This window comes from Euphorbia lathyris, chromosome 2 (genome assembly GCF_963576675.1).
Source record: "Euphorbia lathyris chromosome 2, ddEupLath1.1, whole genome shotgun sequence".
Taxonomy (NCBI): Eukaryota; Viridiplantae; Streptophyta; class Magnoliopsida; order Malpighiales; family Euphorbiaceae; genus Euphorbia; species Euphorbia lathyris.
This window is the reverse complement of record NC_088911.1, coordinates 35,331,693-35,354,103: the sequence shown is the minus strand read 5'-3', so window position 1 is coordinate 35,354,103 and position 22,411 is coordinate 35,331,693.

Sequence of the window (22,411 nt, the reverse complement as noted above, 5' to 3'; positions counted from 1 at the left end):
TTCCCAAACAATTCCTTTAGGTGCATGATGATGGAATGGGCATCCATTTCCTCATGTTGCCTTTGTAATTCTGGTGTCATCGATGCAAGTATGATGCATTCGGCATGATCATCATCAGCCTTGTGCTTCTGGTAAGCATCAATTTCCTCAATGGGAGCATCATCAGCAGGGAGAGGGGGTATCGATGTATCAAGTACATACCCTATTTTATCGAACTTCAAAACAATTTTGAGGTTACGAAACCAGTCGGTGAAGTTTGAACCATTCAATTTGTTATCGATAAGAATGTTTTGCAGATTGGTTTTAGTCATGATTATAAGAGTGGGTTTAATTAAACTTGAGAGTGAGAAAGAGTAAACGTATGTCATTCATTTGCTTAAAGTATATCAATCTAAAATTATAGGCCTTTTAGTTTATTTTAGATTGCTCCCACTATTTTGCCAAATTAATAGCCCTCCATATTAATTCGAAGAATTTCACAAATCCTTTAGTGAGCTAGGATCCTAACTCCTGAGATTTCGCCTTGAGTTTACTCAACAAGCTAGTCTCATTCATTAGGTAGATTCATGTAATCAATCACATCTTTAATGTGATTCCTAGGTTATTGGGTTACTAACCACATTAGTAACTAATATGCTATTCATGTTAATCCCAACCGTCTTGCCCATTAGTTTATGACAACATGAGTTTATTCATCCAATTATCATAATCTAATTTAAGTATTACCCCATATTCATGAAAATGATTTTCGATAATTCAGGTGTTACCGAAAGGACCCCGAGCTTGAGTTTACTTAACAACCCAAAGGCCCTCAGCACTGCCGGCTGAATTATAATATTAGGGAGGGGCAACCGATTTTAATAACTTGTTTATTTACTGAACTTTTTAATGAAGGATTTTATTTTAGGTCTCATAATCTAACTTAGTCTTGATTTGCTTTAGCATACATCAGACACATACATTCACATACATTGGCGTTATGGACATATCATCTAAATTATTCCGTCGAGCCAGAGACGGAATAAAAGGGCAAACCTAAGGAAATACTAACTATTACATATTTCTCTTTAGGTCCTCCGTCTTCTCCATGGCGCCTTGAAATTACATATTAACTAGTCGAAAACCCGTGCGATGCACGGGATATGGCACTTTTATATAATTTAGATAAATAAATAAATTAACATATTTATTTTTAAGTAATTTTATATCATGTTATGCTATGAAAAAAATTTATATTATGCATATTTGAAATTAATATATATTTTTTAGGGAAAATTACAAAACTGGGTCAAATGGGAGGCCCATTTACATATTTAACCCATTTACTCATCCTACTACATATCTAGATTGATTTTGTGTGACTTTTCCAAAATACCCTCAATATTTACGTGCGTCTATCTCCATCCCGTCTGACTTCGCATATTCGACCATATGCGAAGCCTGCGAAGCTAACGTTTGGATTTACTTAATGAATTTAGTTCGCATATGCGAAGCCTGCGAAGCTGAAGTTTGTTTTGCTTGATGAATTTAGTTCGCATATGCGAATGCTGGAAAATGTTTTGAAGCTAATTCGCGAAGTGGTATATAACAAAAAATAGCAAACAACAACGGATTCTAACATTAAAATCATAGCATTATCAAAATTTACAACAAGATTGCCACAATAACAACATTCAAATCATAACATTATCAAAATTTACAACAAGATTGTCACAATGAACTCTACTAACTAATCATTGCAAAGTGAACCTAACTAATCTGGTACCAATCTTGAAACGGATGAGTAATCTTGGTGTGCACTATGGGACACATCCATCCCAAAAGGTCTGGACTTCCATTTCTCATCCCAGAAGGTCTGGAATTCCAGACCTTTTGGGATGGACGTGTCCCATGGTGCACACCAAGATTACTCATCCGATTTAAAATTGGTACCGGATTAGTTAGGTTCACTTTGAAGATTGGCACCATGGGATGGACGTGTCCCATGGTGCACCCCAAGATTGACACAACCTCTCCTAACCAACCACTTTAGGAGTGAATGTGTCAATCTTGGGGAAGTTCATCCATATACAGGAAGGAAAATCATCTCCCTTGCAGCCCAGTACGCCGCCTTCCAGAAAGGGATGTTATGTATTCAACCATCTACAGAAAAAATTAATCGTGTTAGGCAGGGAAAAAGACGATTTTGGCTTCGCGAAATGAAGATTAGCGAAGCATGCGAATGTAAATGTGCAGGGAAAGAGGTGATTTTACTTCGCATATCGATGCTTTCGCGAGGTCTGCGAGGTCTGCAACGTGACTATCTACGTCGCATATCGATGCTTTCGCGAAGTCTACGAGGTCTGAAACGTGAGGATCTATTCGCAGACTTCACGAACTAATCGATTCGCGAGGTAGATCCATACGTTTCAGACTCTTTCTCTTCGCAGATCTTCGCGAAATCATCGATTCACGAAGTAGATCGTCACTTTCCAGGCTCGTTCTCTTCGCAAAGCTTCACGAAACCATCGATTGCGAAGTCAATTCATGAAAAAACGCAGAAAAAAAAACAGATACTTACATTTTTCGCCCCTTTCACCCCCAAAAGCGATAATAATAATATGATAACATAGGAAGAACGAAGGAAATAACGTAGAAAAACCATTTCTTTGATGGTAACAAGAAGAGAGGAAAAAGAGAAATTCATTGTGATTTTGACTAAATGGTGCAGATTTTATGCAATTTAAAGGAAGAAAGGAAGATCAAAAATCTTGAAATCATTAATGCAGAAGTAACTTTTCGCATAACCAATGAGATAGGGGGAGCGACGGTTCGCAAGTGGTGGAAGTGGGAAGGTTAGGGGTATTTTGGAAAAGTCACACAAAATCAGTCTAGATATATAGTATGATGAGTAAATGAGTTAAATATGTAAATTGGCCTCCTATTTGACCCAGTTTTGTAATTTTCCCTATTTTTATTGATAATTCAAATTAAATTAAATTAATTTTGAAAATAATTGATTAATTTTTTATATACTTTTAATTAAAGCTAAATGATTTATTTATTTTTACAAAATTCAATAATTTGTACATTTTAGTAATTTTAATACATTTTCATATTTTTTTTTATAACTGGAATTCTATGAAATAATAATAAAATAGGAGATTAATTAAGAAATATATTAGAATAAAATGAAAAACCAAAAGTTGAATTAAACTACAATTAAAATTAAATATTATATTTACGATACAAAAGAATTACAATCTATGTTAAGCAAAAATTGAATTAAACTACAATTAAAATGAAATATTAAATCTATGATATAAAATAATTACAACCTATGTTAAAATGGAAGCAACATCAATATATTACGCTAAAAACTATTACAACCAATACTTTTCTAATATTGCATATGAAGAAACTTTATCAATTCAATATGTTACATATAAAAAAAAATAAATTCATAAGAATTAGTCACAAATTCATCTTGATGATAATTATTTTGCTTGATGGAAGATCACCAAGTATTCGAATTCAATTATTCATTCTGCTACAATAATCCAATATATCTAATTGAGTCAGCTTAAGGTGATGATTTATCATATTTTCATCTTGTAATATCCCATCAAGACATTCAATCAATTTGTTCTTCATTCTTTCACTGTATAGAATATCAGTCACGCTCACAGATATCACTTATTTGACTTTATTAATATTTTTTAATAATTATATATTCTTGAATTTTGTAAGCAAGAAAAACAAATAAAAGAATAGAAAACAAAAATGAAGGGACAAAAAAGATAATTAGGAGAGAACTATCTTCCTCTCGTTTTTTTTTTCGAAAATAAGATAGAATGTCAAGATATAAGCATATAAAGAGGAGAGTGAAAATATTTTTTACCAATTAATTAAATTTTTTATTTTTTCTTAATGAAGTATTAAGTCCAATAAATTAATTTTAGTTAAATAGAATTAAATGGCAATTGTAACTATTCAGTAAAAAAATGTTTTACAATTAATATGTGAAATTAATCCTATTAATTAGAATCATTATGCTCAACATTTGAGAATTTGAAGAGATTCAAATAATGATATTTTTTAATTAATATTTTTCAACAACTTATCATATGATCATGTTTCATTTTCATGTGTTAAAAACTCTTGAAATACTAACAATTTTGTACAAACTACAATGTAATAGTTAAAAACTATATAATCCAATATTGCAAAAACAATTATCTCAATATCCTATAATTAATGTACATTTTTAGGATTTTGAGCATCAAAATTTATTTTTATTTACCTTCGTATCTAGCATAATCCAAATTCTTCAAGAATAAACATCTTATCAAGTGTATTAGATGCTTACAATCTATTTGTCTAGAGAGCTAGGAAAAAAATAACTTCTTGAGAATAATAATAATAATAATAATAATATAACATAATTTATAATTGAAATAAACTTCATTGTAAGTATAATATTTCAATACTTTTTTAATATTTTATTCAATATGTCTCCAACTTCAATGAACAACTATGGTGTAAAACTTTATATCTATTTGTACCAAAATGCATAAAAATAAAAATACAATCCATATCAGTTAGATAAACTCAAACTAAAAAAATGTGTGGATTTTACCAGGTTTCGAATTAGAAAAATTAATCTAACTTCAATTAAAGCTAAAAATTGAGTTCATATAAAACCGAAAATCTAAGTTTTAGTTAGAGTTAATAATCGAAATGATAACACTTAACAACATATACTAAAAAGAATGTAAATATATAAAATCTTTATTTTAGTCATTTTGAAAGAAAAAAAGACAAATAAAAAGGAAAACATGGATAAGCTAGCGAGAGGTATGGAACGTGAGTAACGGCAGAAATGGAATTTCATCTCTTAAAGATAAAACTATAACAACTATTGTTTAATAAAAATAAAACAACAACACAATTGATAACAAAAATAACTACAATATATGAAAAAAATCGAATAATTACCTTGAGAAACATAAGAATTTCTTGTAATTTTTGACACTTTTGTGTTTTCCGATTTTAGTTGTCCATGCATCTTCTATTTCCATCGGATTTCTTCAATTGGAGATATCAGTTTGAGAAAAAAAAAGACAAATAAAAAAGAAAACATGGATAAGGTAGCGAGAGGTATAGAACCGGGGTAACGACAGAAATGGATCTGAAAGATGAAACTATAAGAACTATTGTTTAATAAAAAATAAAACAACAACACAATTGAGAACAAAATAACTACAATATATGAAAAAAAATCGAATAATTACCTTCAGAAATATGATATTATCTATCATGGCCAATGAATATGACAGTATAGAATCTGGATAACGGCAGAAATAAATCTGAAAGATGAAATTATAAAAACTATTGTTTAATAAAAATAAAACAACAACACAATTTAGAACAAAATAACTACAATATATGAAAAAAAATCGAATAATTACCTTCAGAAATATGATACTACTTATCATAGCCAATGAATATGATGGTGGAATACTATCTATCATGCTTTATATAGAAGTTTATTTGTGACTTTTGAATTTGCTTTGCTTTGTGTTTTTTCATCTTCCTGTAACTCTTACTTTCTTTTATTATTTTAATTAATGGGCTAGTAATTGTTTAATATATTATAAATATAAATTTGTTATTTAATTAATTAAATCTTTTTAATTTTGATTTTTTACTACGATGACAACTCATCAAAAAGACCTCTAAAACACTTCTCTTCATTTCTCTCTGCTTCCGCTATTATATATAGTATAGATTTCTATGCTACTAAAGAAAACTTCAATTGAATTGAAGGGAATTAGATGAGAGGAGAAATTACAATAGATAGTAGAAAGGCAAGACTCGCAGGCCCTATTTCAAAAATACCAAAAGACTAAAAGAGGGTCCAAATATGTCCATAACTCCAAACATGTATAGACTCAATTAAATAAATTAATTGGTTGATTACATAACTATTTTATGTAATATTTATGTTAATCACATTAACTTATCAATTAACTTTCATCCAATTTTACTTCTAATAGTTTTCGTATATTTTATATTAATCTTTAGATTAATATAACTATACAAAACTTTAATTATGCACGTCCCAATTATTTTGATTTTAATTCATTTAACATTTTGATTTACAAATTGGTAAAACAAACTTTTAAACGAATTTTTCATTCGATAATCAAAACAGAAAACTATCAATTTCTGAAACATATATATATTTAAATATAAAAACGATTTTAAATATATATATATCAATTCTAAAACGGTTTTAAAATGATTTTCAGAAAATAGGAAAAAACTACTATAGATTTCCGTTTTATCTTTAGAATTAATAAAACTGATTTTATCAATCTAACTATAAAACTAATAGATTTCGTTATAATGATTATTAACCAAAATAATTAGGAAAATACGCATAATCTATTTTAATTAACAATTAATTAAAACTTATTTATCTTTAGAATCAATTAATCAAAACAATTTGTTAATTAATCCTAACTATAAATATTTATTCAATCCTATTGAAAAACTTCTAAATTTTCATATATGAAATAACGGATTTAACGATGGCTCTGATACCACTGTTGGAAATTAGGCTAAGGTATAGCAGCGGAAATATAAATTTTTTAACCTATTTCCATTTAACCACAAGATCCGTTAACCGTTATTTCATATAAAGAATGATAAGAAGAAATACCTTTTAGAAGTTCTATCTACCGTTGCAAACGAAGTGCCCACAACTTCAAAAGAGATAGAAACTGTCTACCAATCTGCCCCTATCCGAAACAGACCTTCCAGACCTCCGAACGACAATCCCTTCGGTGGAAACGTGGAAGAATATGTCTAGACGCTCCTGTCCAAAAATCGCGACGATCCGACGGTTCAATCTCCGGTAATCCGCTAAATCGTGAACTGACCTGATGTAGGAGTAGTAAAACGAATTTCTCCCTTTTGTTTGTTTTTCTTCTTCGAGTTCCCAAATACGAAATAAAACACGAGAAGATTAATTTAGAATCAACCGTTGAATAGCAACCAAAGTAGATTGCCTCTAATTAATCAACACAAGATCAAGGATAAAAGAAATAGATGAAAATCAATTGATTAAACGAAGCCGTAGAGAAATCTCGTCCTCGAACTAGGGGTGTCGAATTTTCTCTCTCTTGGACTAGGTGAATTTCGAAAATCACAAGTAGGGTATGGCTTGCTTGGATTTCGAAAATCTCAAGGGAATGAGTATTTGTAATCTCTTGTATCTAATCCCTAGTTAGATAGAATTAGGTTACTGAATAGGAATTCCATTCGGAATAGAATTCCTAATTATTATCTCACTATATATCTAATATATTAAGGATAATAATAATAACATTATTGGATAATAATAGGAGTATATTAATCTAATTAAAACTCCTAACTTAATTATCTCTTAATTAATTTAATTCATATTCCTAATCTAATTAGGATTAACAAAATCAAATTAATTATTCATGTATATCACTACATGAATTTCGACCCCCTTATGTCCATGGGCCTTATTGGGCTCAATTGGGCTTCTATCAATTAATTAACATATATCTCTCTTTTAGGTTCCAAGTCTTATGTGTGATCTATTAGGTTCTTATTGCTTCTAGCCGTATGCAACGTTATTAAATTAATTTTCAAAGAATTATATTTAATCTTTGCATAACGGAATGATGTACAGAGTATGTGATTAGCAAGTCCGTAATCATTCATCCAGAGCTATAAGAAGACAGATTGATTCTGTCGTTAACCTTTCCGTATTAGTTAGAGTATAATTCGATCATTTATCAACTACATCCTTGAACTGAATCTTATGACTATGGGTGATGTCAAGTCACATATAGCGAGACGTTCGTTTTACTTGTACAGACCGAGTCAACTCAAAAAGATAGGTTAAGTGAAATCTGTATTTCTTACTCTTAAGCTATCACCTTGCAAGGATTTAGAGTCGAGTCTTCCACAAGCGATCCATGGATGTATCTCCCATTTATCGGGAGTGATAAATGCTCAATCCAATATATAACGACTCCGCAATTACTTCTTGTGATACCCAACGTCTATTGTTATATGATTTTATAGTTAAATAAATATTATTAGCTAAACAAGTACTATTTTAGAAAAAAAAATATTTTTTGGATTTAAAAATAATATATTTTTTAAAAAAAACATTAAAATTTCCATTTTGATTTTTTGATTTTATTCATTACTGTTTCTCTATTTGGTTTTTTAATTTGGTTTTTTCATTAATATTTACAGTAGTAACAACCAAACTTGTGAATTTTAAATCACGTCCATCACGTTATAACACACCTCAATATTTAGAGTAGTAACACCTAGACTTGTCAATCTTGAATCACATTCCAATATTTGATGTCCATGTACTATAATTTTTTTTTGGGTGATCAAACATGTTCCACCTCTCCTTTGCCAACATCATTTGCATGTCTTTTTGTTAAGCATGTCACCTAAGCGAGTTGGATGTAAATGGGGCGGGGACGGAGACTAATATATGCCCCATTAGCGGGGATGGAAAAGGGTATCCCGCCCTGCAGGGATCCCCAAACCCGCCCCTTATTGTGCCCTGCGGGAATTCCCGACGGATTATCCGTTTAATCCCCGATAACAAATTATTAATCATAGACAATAAAAAATACGCATAGAAAAACTTGAACTTATGATTAATCTGATCCAAATGTTTTACCTCTATTTCACTCTATATCTATTTGTTCATCATATTCTCTTATTTTTTTTTTCTTTTTTTTCTCTATTATTTTCATTTATTTCTTTTTTAATATATTATTTTAAACTTTAAATGGGTAAACGGGGATACCCGCGGGGTCGGGGATTCCCCGCGGGGCGGGGACGTGGATGAATTTTATCCCTGTTTGTTTCGCGTACAGTTTTCTTATAGCCACATTATACATCCAAAACTGCTTTCAAACAGTGAAAAAATACAAATTACGAATGCAGATGCAAAAATGAGGTTTTTGATTTGTGGATGTTTATTTTCTGACCCGAGGCTGATTCATACTGTCGAAATATCTCCTGCATTACCATAGCTTCCTCAACCGATGCTCGGAAGAAAAAGTAACTGTCATCCGCGAATAGGAGATGGGTTACAATTGGTGCGCCTCGGCTAATCCTGCAGCCGTGTAATTTTCCTTCAACCTCAGCTTTCTGTAGTAACGCTGAGAGCCCCTCGGTGCAAAGTATAAACAGATACGGTGAGATAGGATCACCTTGTCGTAACCCTCTAGATGGCTTGAAAACTGGGAATTCAGCATTGTGGTTAAGAATTGGATACTGAACGGATGATACACAACTCATCACAAGTTCGATGAACTGACTAGGGAAGTCAAACTGAACCATAATGGCATGTAGAAAGGCCCACTCAACCCTGTCGTAGGCTTTTGACATATCAATTTTCAAAGCAGTGTATCCCTTCTTACCTCCTTTCCCCAATTTGAGAGCATGACCAACCTCATATGAAATCATAATATTATCCGTTATGGAGCGTTTTGGGATAAACGCACTTTGATTTGCAGAGATAATATGATTCATGATACCTTTTAGTCTGTTGGCTATGACTTTCGTCATAATTTTGACAATGACATTGCAGAGGGGGATAGGTCTAAGGTCCGAGATGCTTGTTGGTTGCTTCTTCTTTGGGATGAGCACAAGATTTGTACGGTTAAGCAAAACAGGGATGGTTCTGAAATTTAGACACTCAATGCAATATGTGGCTATGTCCTCCCCTAGAACCTGCCAATGTTGTTGATAAAAACCCGGATTTAATCCATCGGGCCCCGGGGACTTATCCGGATGCATCTCGAAAATGGCCTTCTTTACTTCCTCGACGATATAAGCACGACTTAGCTGTCGTTTCAGCCCCTCCGGAACTCGGTTTGGGATTGATTCAATGATATGGAGGCCCTCGCTTCCCTGAGAATTAAAGATATCCATGTAATGGTTCAGTATACTAGCAGCCATTCCTGTCTGCCAGGTGCGAATCACCCCTAATTCGTCTTTCAATCCGTCAAAGTCATTCCTCTTCCTCCTTGCTTTAACTGTAGCGTGGAAAAAACGGGAATTACAGTCCCCCTCCTTGAGCCATTGAACTTTTGCCCTTTGACGCCAGTAGGACTCCTGTTCGTTTCTTGCTGTTACCAATCGAACCCTCTGATATTCCTCCGTGTCCGGATTCCGTCGTAAAGTTTCTAACCTGCTGTGTAAACGTTTTGTTCGGCCTCGGAACCTCTTTCTGAACCCGTTCCCCCACTCTTCTACCCTTTGTCGGCATTGCTGTAGTCTAAGCAGAAATTGAGAATCATTGTTATCAGACCAAGTATCCGCGATGATTCGGCGGCAGTCTTCCTCAGAGCCCCATGCGTTTTCATAACGAAACTGACCAGGCCTCGGAACCGTTGTCGCACTGGTTGTGAGAATGAGTGCAGAGTGATCGGACTGGATAGTAACAACATTCTGTATGCTCGCTTTCGGGAAAATCTCATGCCATAGCTGATTTGCAACCCCTCTGTCTAACTTTTCCTCAACTGAAATTTCTCCTCTTCTTTGTCTAACCCAAGTGAAAGGATATCCTGTCATCTGTACTTCTGATAATTCACAATGAGTTAACGTTTCGTTAAAACCTGACAGAAGTTGATTATGATGATTCCAGCCCCTCTTTTTTTCAAATAAAACACTAGTTTAATTGCAACTAAATGGTTTTTTTTTTTTAACTTAGCGCATCTTTTATGATAGGCTTTATTTAGTCTGAAGCATCCAGTTTTATAATTTGGTTTGACACATCAATTTTCAAGCTATAATTTTTTCCTAGCTACAAAGTTTTTCAATGGTGAATCATAAGTCTTATAATTTGGATGAGGTGAGGTCACACGTCACTCAAATTCAATTTTCTTTATATTTATTAATTTAACATTTTTTTATTAACCACATAAACTTTTATATGGCTTCATAGTTGAATAAATATTATTAGTTGAATTTTTCAAAAAAAAAAAGTTATTAGTTAAATAATTAGTACTATTTTGGAAAAAAATGAAATTTTTGTACTTATCTTTTGGATTTAAAAATAAATAATTTTTGATAAAAAAAATTGGATTTTCAATTTGATTTTTTCAAGGATGACGAAAATACACCTCCATTTAATTTTTTTGGGAAGCTTTTTTCATGAATATTATTATTATTGTGTGACGAAAATACTTTTCAATTTGATTTTTTGAGTTTTACTATTCATATTACCATTGCAATAAAAATATCTCTCAATTTATTTATTTTTATTAATATTTACAATAGTAAAGGTCAAACTTTTCAATCTTGAAACACGTTGATCACGCTAGGACACATATTCAATAAAATCTCTCCAACGATCTACGTTCAATCCCAGCGTTTGATGTTTACCATAATAATTTTTTTTATGTGTGATCAGCACGCTCCACCTCTCTTATGCCAACATCATCTGCATGTGTTTTGGTTAAGCAGATGACCCGATTGAGCTGGTTTTCTCAGGCAAGCTATTAGCAATATTTGACTTAGTCCTTGCAGTTTCTGTTATTTAGTTCATGTCCTATTTTCTAGGGATCTCTATCAACTTATTTTATTTGATTCTGTTAGCACGTAGCCAGTTTGCAAGCCACTAATTAGGAGTGGTCAGTTATCTTTGTAATCTATTTAATAGCATTTCCAATTCAATGAAAGATAAGTCAGTTGCCAGAATCTCTAATTGTTAACATCTGGTATCAGAGCAGAGAGACTTCATAGAGAGATTGAGTGTTGAAAAAAAACAGAGAGTGCTTCCGAGAGAAACACAAGAGAGTCGACATGGGATCTGAGGAGAAGAATGGTGGTTTCTCAACACCTTCAATTCCCAAATTTGATGGGGATTATGATCACTGGAGTATGGTCATGGAAAACCTCCTTTGATCAAAAGAGTATTGGACCGTGTTGGAGACAGGCTATACTCTGCCCAGAGATGGTGTTGTTCTGACAGATGCCCAAAAGAAGGTCCTAGACGAGATGAAACTCAAGGATCTGAAGGCAAAGAATTATTTGTTTCAATCTCTCGACAAATCAATTCTGAAAACCATAACGAAGAAGGAGATGTCCAAGCATTTATGGGATTCGATAAAGATGAAATATTAGGGGAATGCTCGAGTTCAGCGCGCTCAACTCAATCGGCTTCGAAGGGAGTTCGAGGTCTTAGCCATGAAACAAGGTGAATCAATCAATGATTACTTTGGCAGGGTGTGTTGGTCCCGTGTAACGTGATAGGATTAGTTCCAAGGGGGTTAGGAACTAATATAACTTTTTCGCTTAATAATGCTGACTTAATTTAATGTTTGATAATTTGACTCAGTTTTAGGTCTGCAAGGCTGAGTGTTGTGTGAGATAGCTGTGATCAGATACTGACTAGAGTTGTTTCAGTTGTGAGTTGGGAAGTAACACTTAAGTCAGTTTCCAACTCAGCACTCAGATTACTCAGCTTCAGCTTGTACAGATTATTTACTGAGTAATTTTAAGCAAGCAGCACATACACATATATATCAAGAGAAAGTGTTAGAAGTTACTCAACAGACTTATCCTGGTTCGACCTCTCCGCCTACGTCCAGCCCCCGGAATCCTTCCGAGCTTTTTCAATCCTCTACTGAGCTCTTTAAAGGTAGAGCACAAACCTTTTACAATAGCAACTGAGTATGCAAGAGTGTCGTCCTCTATTCGTCTACTCAATCCTATCTACCACTGAATACTATAACCGAGTACTCAACTTCTCTCTACCACTGAGTACTATAACCGAGTACTCAGCTTCACCTTTCTAACTTTTTACAAATGATAAGAGATTGTTCTTAATACAACAAAGAACACTTTAGATGACTGAATCAATCTAGACTTTTACACAATGATTGGATTTTGGTGTAAGAGCTTGCTTTTTCTTTTCAAACAACTTCTATTTTGGATTTTTGACTCAATGAAGATTTGCTTGTTCTGTCTGTTTCTTCTATGAATCCAAGTGATGAATTGCCCTTTATATAGTGATTTTTGGGGCGCCAATGATTTGAATTCCGACATAGCCGTTGTGGGGAAACGGTCTCCTTTCGTCACCACTTGGTCAGCTTTCAGAGCTGCAGGCCAATCCTGTCTTCTGTTTTTCGCCAGGAGCCAGGGTTGCCAGATTCGTCTTCTTACGCTAGGTTTGTCTTCTTGCGTCAGGTTTGTCTTCTAGAAAAAGTCAGACGGTCCATGCTCTTTCTTGAAAAGGTCTTCAAGACAGATTTCCGAGGCTTCTGATTTGTTTCAAAAAGTTGTCAGACATTGTCTTTCAAGTTGACGGATCATTGACGATGTCCTGACGACTACTCAGCTTGACCCAGCGGCTTCGCCTTCAAGCTTTTCTGAAGAAGACGTTTCTTTCGCAAGGCTGAGTTGCATTCTACTCAGCTTCTGCTGTGTGACTTGCTTTTGCTGACTTTGTCTTGTCTTTCTCTAATAGATTATTAGTTCCTGTTCTTGTTACTTAACTTACTCAACATTGAACAAACTCATTAGTACAATTAAATCAAAGCACTTAAATTTAATTGTTTAATTATGGGATTAACTTAAATAATTTTGTCAAATCAAAATCATGTGGAAAGGTGTTTCAACAAACTCCCCAATTTTGATGTTGGCAAAATTATTTAGTAAGGAACTTAGTGTTGTGCTCCCCCATGATAGTTGACCTTTTCTATTCTTCTGAAAATACTCCCCCGTAATGGTTGGATCTACTGACTTAGTTCAATTCTAAACCTTCTAAGATTTAATCGAAAAGAGTCTAAGGTCAGCTTCAGAAGTAGGTCAATACTTGGAACATTTTTCCTTTACTCAGTTTTGATACTTGGTTAAGTTTAGGTATCAGAGTTGAAGTGCACTGAGTATTTTTACTTGTTTAATTTCTATGTTCACAAATTTTTAGTTTATGTTCAATGATTAGTTATATGAGAAAGGTCAGCACATAGAAAACACAGCATATAAGCATCACATATATAAAGACAGTTTGTAGAATAGATGCTTGTATATAGATAGTCAGCTTAACAAAGAAACATGCCAGATACAAAATACAAGTTTCAAGCTAAGTCTAGTTCTAATTCTACTTCTTGATATTGGCTTGAACTTGATTAGTTTTGGTTTTGGTTTGCTGGCTGGGCTTGACCATTCTTTGTTGCTGAGTTTGGTTGCCCAGGACAGCAGAAGTTGAGCCAGGAGGCTTCTGCTGAGTTTGACGTTGAGTTCCGTTAGCTGACTGGTCTTTCTCCCCCGTTTTGCCAGCATCACCAGGATGAGGGGCTGAAGCATAGAATTGCCCCTTTTGAATATCACGAGTCAGTATGGTTGAGTATTGTTGCATTTGACTCGTACTTTTTTTAAGACCTGTAAAGACCTGGATGCCATCTGCCATACTTGATGCGGGGATCTTAATATGAGTGCTGAGCATACTGAGTAAATACTCAAGTGACTTCCCAATCCAAGTAATAGAGTCGGTCATCCTTGCATATGATTGATAGTACATTCGGAGCATCGAAGCATCGTACATATGACGCTGAGCGTTGATGTGCCGAACATGCGCAAGAGTTGATCAGGTGCAGTGCAAAATGTCATTGGTCTTTACCTGGTCAGTGTCCATTTCTTCTTTGCTCAGGTTGAGTAGGCATATAGCCTCACCAATTTGTTCGATAGAGCATTGAGAAGTGGAGGAGATAAGTTCACGAGCTCCGGTTAGCTCAGCGGTCAGCTGGGTGAAATGCTGAGTGACTTCAGCAAAAGTTGCTGATGATGAGTTCACAGCAGATAGGGCATTAATTTTCCCTTCGATTGAGTCCATGTGATTGACCATCATTAGTTGAAGTTCCTCCAGCTTGACCATAAATTCTTGCTTGGGCTGCTGAGAGACTAGGGAGGTCATAACACTCATCAGCTCCTTAAGACCTCTGAGTTCGGTCAAAAGTTGCGTGATGGATGAAAGTTGAGTTTGCTCAGCAGGAGTGGACCCAACAGCATCGGCTTGAGACTGATGTATCTCTTGGAGTAGAGCATGAGATGAGTGGATGATTCTTTTTCCTGACTCAGAAGCATCCAAATAAGTGTAGGGATCATCAGTATTGTGCTCAGGGGCCGTTTTCTGGTTAGCAGCAGGTGGTGGAGAATTTTGGCGCTGTCTAGAAGTAGAAGTGCCAGCTTGTTCAGAGGCTGCATTCTCATTATTAAGGCCATCAGCAGGAGCTATCTGGCTTACTAACTGCTCAGTAGAATATGGATGTGTTTGCTTAGCAGTAGTAGTTACCTGCTCAAGGTCAGTCTGGAGTTGAGTTGAAACTTGAGGTTGACGCAACTCAGAACTGTCTTTAGCAGGAGGATTTTCCTTAGCTAACTCAGTGTGTTGAGCAGTTGGAACTTCGAGCACTTGCTCAGTTGAAGGTTGAGCAATGGTGTCGGCAGAAACATGACCCTTAGAAGCTTTTGGGTTGGCTTGTTCCTCAGTTTGAGAAATAGAGGCTTGCTTTTCCTTCACTTGACTTGGAGTGGGCTCAGTGATGGTGGTGAAGAAGTTGAATTCAAGCCCAGTCAGGTTAGTGATGGGGTCCCTTAGCGGAGCATCATCCAAGATGTCTATGAAGTTAGGCTTTTGTGCCTTCCGCTTGAACCGTTTTTCAGTGCTTCCCTTATTATTTTTGGTTGGAGGAGAAGGGATAGCAGAGATAGGTTCTGGGGACTCATGAGAGGAGTTGAGTCCAAAGTCAGCATAAAAGGTCCTCAACCTTGTTCTTCACTAGAGACTCAGCTCCTTGCTCATCAGCTTGCTCAGCAGCAGCTGTGTTACTAGGCTCAGCAGATCTTGTTTTGTCAGCTTCAGCATGTTCCTCAGTACAACCTTGTTCTTCCTCCTGACCATAAGGTGTCTTTTCAAGATCTATCTCCTGAGCTTACAAGAAGTGAGAATCCTTTGAGATGACAAAGTCAAGTGGGGTAGCATCTAATGGTGTCATCCCAGAGGTTTTCTTCCTCTTTAAGGGTTGCTCAAGAGTCTCCTCACTTTCTTTTCCCTTACCACCAGCCTAATCTTCTTCACAGTTTGATTAATGTCTTTGGCTGTCGGTGTTGAGGAGGGGTCAACTTTCCTCTTCTTGTTCCTCTTGAGTCGTTCAGCATGTGCTTCTTCAACCATGGTTTTCTTTCCTTTCTGAGGTGACTCAGCATGTGCTTCTTCAACCATAGTTTCCTTTCCTTTCTTAGGTTTGAAAGGAAGGCTGTGAGCTAGCCTAAACAGGATTGCTGAGGTGATCTCAGTGCCTACCACATCTATTTCTTCCTTGAGGCAGACTTTGTGATCCTGAAGAATTCTGGTGATCAGAGAGCCCATCCTGAGGATCCCGGTGCTGCGTTGGAAAGCTCCAATGAGAAAGACGGGCATATTGAGTGGTTTATAGTTGAGCATATGCCAGATGAAGCATTGTTCAAAGTTGGAGGCTGAGGAGGTAGAGTTGACCTTAGGGAAGAGATAGTTGGTCAGGATGTAATGTGCCTGTCTTTGAGGTTGACCCAAGTTAGTATTGGAGATTTCACCAGTGTGATTTTTGGGCTTGCAAAACTCAGCCTCGTACTTAACATGCTTGTAGTCATTGGTGCACCTGAGTTCAGATCCTTCTTCTTTAAGCTTTAGCAGTATAACGAGATAGGAAGGGGTGATGGTGATCTCCTTGTTCTTGACCTTAGTAACCATATAGTCGTCGTCATCGTCGGCTACCTTCAGGTTCACATAGAATTCTTTTACTAATTGTGGGTAGGTTGTTCCAGGAAGAGAGAAGAGGGTAGTCCATCCATTCTTTGAAATCCAATCGCAGAAGGGTTTTTCTTCTTTGACGAAGCTCTTAGAAAACCATCGGGAATGGAAGACGTTTAGGTTTTTGACACTGCTAAAGACTGGAAAGAATTTTCTTTCCCTAGGTTTCTTGTTTTTCTTCTCCTTCTTCTTCTTTGAAGGAGTAGATCGGTCAGTTCGGGGGTTCTCACCGAGGATGCTGACCTCGTCCATAGGCTGGTCAAGCTGACCATGAGTTTGTTGTTCAGAGGAAGATGTTCCGTGATACTCCTGCTCAACTAGAGAAGGAGGATTGATGTCGGTTGTCATTGTATTGCTCACCGGAGATGTTCTGGGAATCATTTGACATGGTGTTCTTGGGAAGTTCTTAGGAAATGCAGAGATTTAGAAGTTTGAGAGAGAGAGAGAGATCGAGTGCGAAATGTTTCAAGCGTAAAGAAGAATTAGTGAGAAATCGTCCACTATTTATAGTCGGTGCGTGTTGATCTAATAGGTCAGAATGGCAGTTCGTTTTTGAATCAATCAACGACATTTAATTCTAACATTAATGACACATTCGGCGCATGGTTTTCTAATCATTACGTTTACGTCATCCTAGGTAGCTACTTAAATACGCGTGCAGGTATTAATTTCGCAAGTTGTTTTACTCAGCATTCTAAGATACTAAACGTTTGGAGTTCTGAGTGCATAGTTTAGCGTAGAAGGAGTAGTCAGCATGCGTAGTAACTTTAGCAATCACTCAACATGTATAACAACTCAGCAAGTAGTGATTTCATAGCATTCATTTTACTCAGCATATGACAGTTACTCAGCATGCAATAATCACTCAGCATATTATAATCACTCAACATCCATTTTACTCAGAAACTTATTAAAGAGGATTGGACATACCGATAGCTTCCCTTAGTATGTTGAACTGCTCACGAGCCAATGGCTTCATGAAGATATCTGCAAGCTGTTCATCTATTGGAACATAGGTCAACTTGATCTCACCTTTGAGTACATGATCTCTGATGAAGTGATGCCTAATGCTGACATGCTTCATCCTGTTGTGTTGGATTGGATTCTTTGATAAGTCAATAGCACTTTTGTTGTCACATTTGACTTCAATTGTTTTTGTTTTAACTCCATAATCATCCAGCTGTTGCTTGATCCACAGGACTTGTGCAACATAGCTTCCAGCAGCAATGTACACAGCTTCAGTTGTTGATAGGGCAACTGACGACTGCTTCTTACTGAACCAAGACACTAGACAACTTCTAAGGAAATGACATCCTCTTGAAGTACTTTTTCGCTCAAGCTTGTCTCGTCCATAGTCAGTGTTAGTGTATCCAATGAGTGTGAAATCGTTCGTGTTGGGATACCATAAACCTGCATTCACTGAGCTTTGCAAATATCTAAGAATTCTTTTTACAGCTATGTAATGAGATTCCTTAGGGTCAGCTTGATATCTTGCACAGTAACATACTGAGTACTGAATATCTGGCCTATTTGCCGTTAGATAGAGTAGAGAGCCAATCATACCTCGATATAATTTGCTGTCTACTGACTTACCTTTTTCGTCAGCACAAAGCACAGTGTCAGTACCCATTGGGGTAGATATTGGCTTACAATTTTCCATATCAAATTTCTTCAATATCTCTTTGGCATACTTAGTCTGGCTAATGAAGATGCCATTCTTGCCTTGTTTGATTTGAAGTCCAAGGAAGAAGTTGAGTTCTCCCATCATTGACATCTCAAACTCAGTTTGCATCTGCTTGCTAAATTCCTTGCACATTGACTTATTAGTAGCACCGAAAATAATATCTTCAATATATATCTGTGCCAACAGGGTATCTTTACCCTTTTTCTTAATGAATAAGGTTGTGTCAACTTTTCCTCTCACATAGTTTCTGGTCAGCAGAAAGCTGGTCAGCCTTTCATACCAAGCACGTGGTGCTTGCTTCAGGCCGTACATCACCTTTTTGAGTTTATAAACATGGTTTGGGAATTTTGGATCCTCAAACCCTGGAGGCTGACTAACATAAACCTCTTCATTTATAACTCCATTAAGAAATGCACTTTTGACATCCATTTGGAACAGTTTAAAATTCATAAAGCTAGCATATGCACACAATATTCTTATAGCTTCTAATCCAGCTACAGGGGCAAAGGTCTCACCATAGTCAATACCTTCCTGTTGGCTGTAACCTTGAGCTACTAGTCTGGCTTTATTCCTGACTACGTTTCCTTGTTCATCTAGCTTATTACGAAATACCCATTTTGTTCCTATGGTCTTTTGATTCCTTGGTTTAGGCACTAAATCCCATACTTTGTTTCGTTTGAATTGGTCGAGTTCCTCTTGCATCGCGTTTATCCAGAATTCATCGTTCTCAACTTCTGAGAAGTTTTTCGGTTCAAGAACTGACACGAAAGCTACGTTGCTGAGATATCTCCTGAGTTGATTTTTCGTCATCAGGGTGTTTTCAGTGGCATTAAAAATGCTACTTTCAGAGTGTCCTCTTGGAACCTTGATCTCCTTTGGTAGTGTAGTGTCTTCAGGAGTAGGTGTTTCAACAGTTTCTGTAGGATTATATTGGTCAACAAAGATAATTTCAGGTTCGTTTTTACCTTTGGTCAGCCCTTGAGGTAGTGACTCAGTGGCTTCATTTTGGTCAGCGGAAGTTGAGCATGTGTCATCTTCGGCAGGCTGACTTATCTTCCCTGCAGGGTCAGTTTTATCGAACTCAACATGTACAGACTCTTCTAAGACATGAGTTCGTTTATTATACACCCTATATGCTTTACTGTTTGTTGAGCAGCCTAAAAAGATAGCTTCGTCAGCTTTTGAATCAAACTTAGCAAGGTTGTCTTTAGTATTTAGAATAAAACATTTGCAACCGAAGGCACGAAAATATCCAATGTTGGGTTTTCGTCCTTTCCAAAGTTCATAGGGGGTTTTCTTAAGTATAGGTCTAACTAAAGCCCTATTGAGTATATAGCAAGCTGTGTTGACAGCTTCACCCCAAAAATACTTTGGAAGCCTATTCTCACTCAGCATTGTCCTAGCTATTTCAACTAAGGTTCTGTTCTTCCTTTCAACTACCCCATTTTGCTAAGGAGTTCTAGGAGCAGAAAAATTATGGTCAATGCCGCTGACTTCACAGAATTCATCAAATTGTTGATTTTTGAATTCTCCGCCATTATCACTTCGAATGTGAGCTAACTTTAGGTCTTTATCATTTTCAAGTTTTCTTACCAATATTGAGAACATCTCAAAAGCTTCATCCTTGCTACTCAGCAGGATGATCCAAGTGTACCGAGAAAAGTCATCTATAATGACCAAGGAAAATGTCTTACCACCCAAGCTCAGCGGCTGGACTGGTCCGAAAAGATCCAAGTGTAGTAACTCTAATGGGCGCTTGGTTGAGACTACATTTTTACTTTGAAAATATTTCTAGTCTGTTTTCCTTGCTGATAAGCATTACATAATTGATCCTTTTCAAACCTGAGTTTGGGCAATCCCTCAATTAGTTGCTTTCTTGCTAATTTGGCTAGGAGGTCTATGCTTACATGACCAAGTCTCCTATGCCATAGCCAGGAATTATCTTCCTTTGACAGTAAACATATATTCTTTGAAAACTTCTTTTCTAGATTCAGCATGAAAACGTTGTCAACACGAGGGGCAGTTAAAATCAACTCATTTGTTTTTCCCTCGAGTATTTTACACTCAGTGGCATCAAATACAACCTTTCTACCGCTGTCACACAGTTGAGCTACGCTCAGTAATTTATATTTAAGACCCCTGACTAGGGAGACTGACTCAATAGTAGGATTACCACCAACAGTACCTGACCCTACTATCTTACCCTTTTTGTTGTCTCCAAAACTTACATTTCCACCTCGTTTATGCACAAGTGTGATGAACTGTGTTTCATCACCAGTCATATGCCTTGAGCATGCGCTGTCAATGTACCATAGCTTTGACTTCTCCACACACCTCAGGCTCACCTGCAATGTAACTAGTTATCTTTAGGTACCCAAGTCTTTTTGGGTCCTCGTTTGTTAGAGTCAACAGGTGATGCATCATATTTAATTTTGTGACGGCATACATTTGTAGTGTGGCCATTTTTCCCACAAAAGTCACAATAAACTTCCCTTTGGGGGTATTTCCATTTTTGGTCAGCACGATGGTGCTGAGCATACCAACACACCTTTATAGTGTGTCCTTTCTTCCCACAACAGTCACGCTGACTGTTCTGCTGAGTGTACCATCTTTGCTGACTAGTACCCGAATACTCAGTCTTTGAATAGAACCTTTTCTTAGCCGATGAACTCAGCTGGTTCTGTATAGATGTGATGTCCTTTCTCAGCTTCTTAGAGTCTGATTGGACTTCAGAGACAAACCTATGCATGATTTTTAGATTTTCATCTTGCCTGGTATTGTCCTGGAGGAGATGTCGAAGGTCACTGAGTTTAACCTCTTCAATCTCATCACATCGCCTGCTGAGTGCCCTTATTTTCTTGTTACACTTTTTTATAAGTGTGTAGAGATCACTGATAGGGGTCAAAAACCCCTATCTTTGGGTACAGTTTTAGGACGGGTTTTAGAGTTATTTGGTTAATAAGCGAGCAATTCTCGCATTTAAATGCTTTTGTGTGAGTTAGTTAGGAATTGGAAACGTTCTATTTACTTTTCGTCGTTTAGGCTCGTTTTATGATCAATTTAGGCAAATACGGCCGAAATAGCATGCATAGTAGAATTCCGTTATCTTTTGAAGCTAATTGGTCCGTCAAAAGTCGCACCAAACGAAGCGTTTGCTCAAAATAGGCGATTGACGGATCAATTTGGCTTTTGGACTAATGTTTTCTGGAGTTTTTATGCGTGTGCAGGTGTAAGTTCGGACGAAAAAGGGCATAGAAGTCACTCGGCATGAATCGAGCACGCTTCGAGCGAAAACACTCGGCGAGCAGGGCCCCACGGGCCATTTCTGCTCGCCGAGCAGGCCCCTGGTGGCCTGCTCGCCGAGCAGGGCGCCAGGCGCCTGCTCGCCGAGCAGGCCACCAGGCGCCTGCTCGGCGAGCAGCCCTGCGGGAATTGGTCAAAAAGACCAATTCCGCCCCCACGAAGCCACGTTCGGCCCCACGTCTTCCTACACCAACAAGGACACGAAAATAGGTCAAAACGAGGCCCGATACGCGTCTATAAATAGGATTTTTCCATTGTAAATTGGAATCTTTCGTTTTTGTAAATTATTTTAGCTTTCCCATTGTAATTCCTCTCCATCTTGTCCATATATTCTTCAACCTCCATTGAAGCTCCTTCAAAGCTTTTCCTCGAGGAATCATCAAGGTCCGTCCTTAAGATTAAGTCGCCGGCTGCAGAGTAAACAGGTTCCCTGAAAGGGATTTTTGTATCTCCTTTTATCTTTCCTTGTTTGTAGTCTTTGATACAGTTGCCGAACTTGACTTATTGTATCTTGTGACAATTATCTTCGCCTTTAATAATAATTTAGCTCTTGTTTTGTTCTATGATTAATT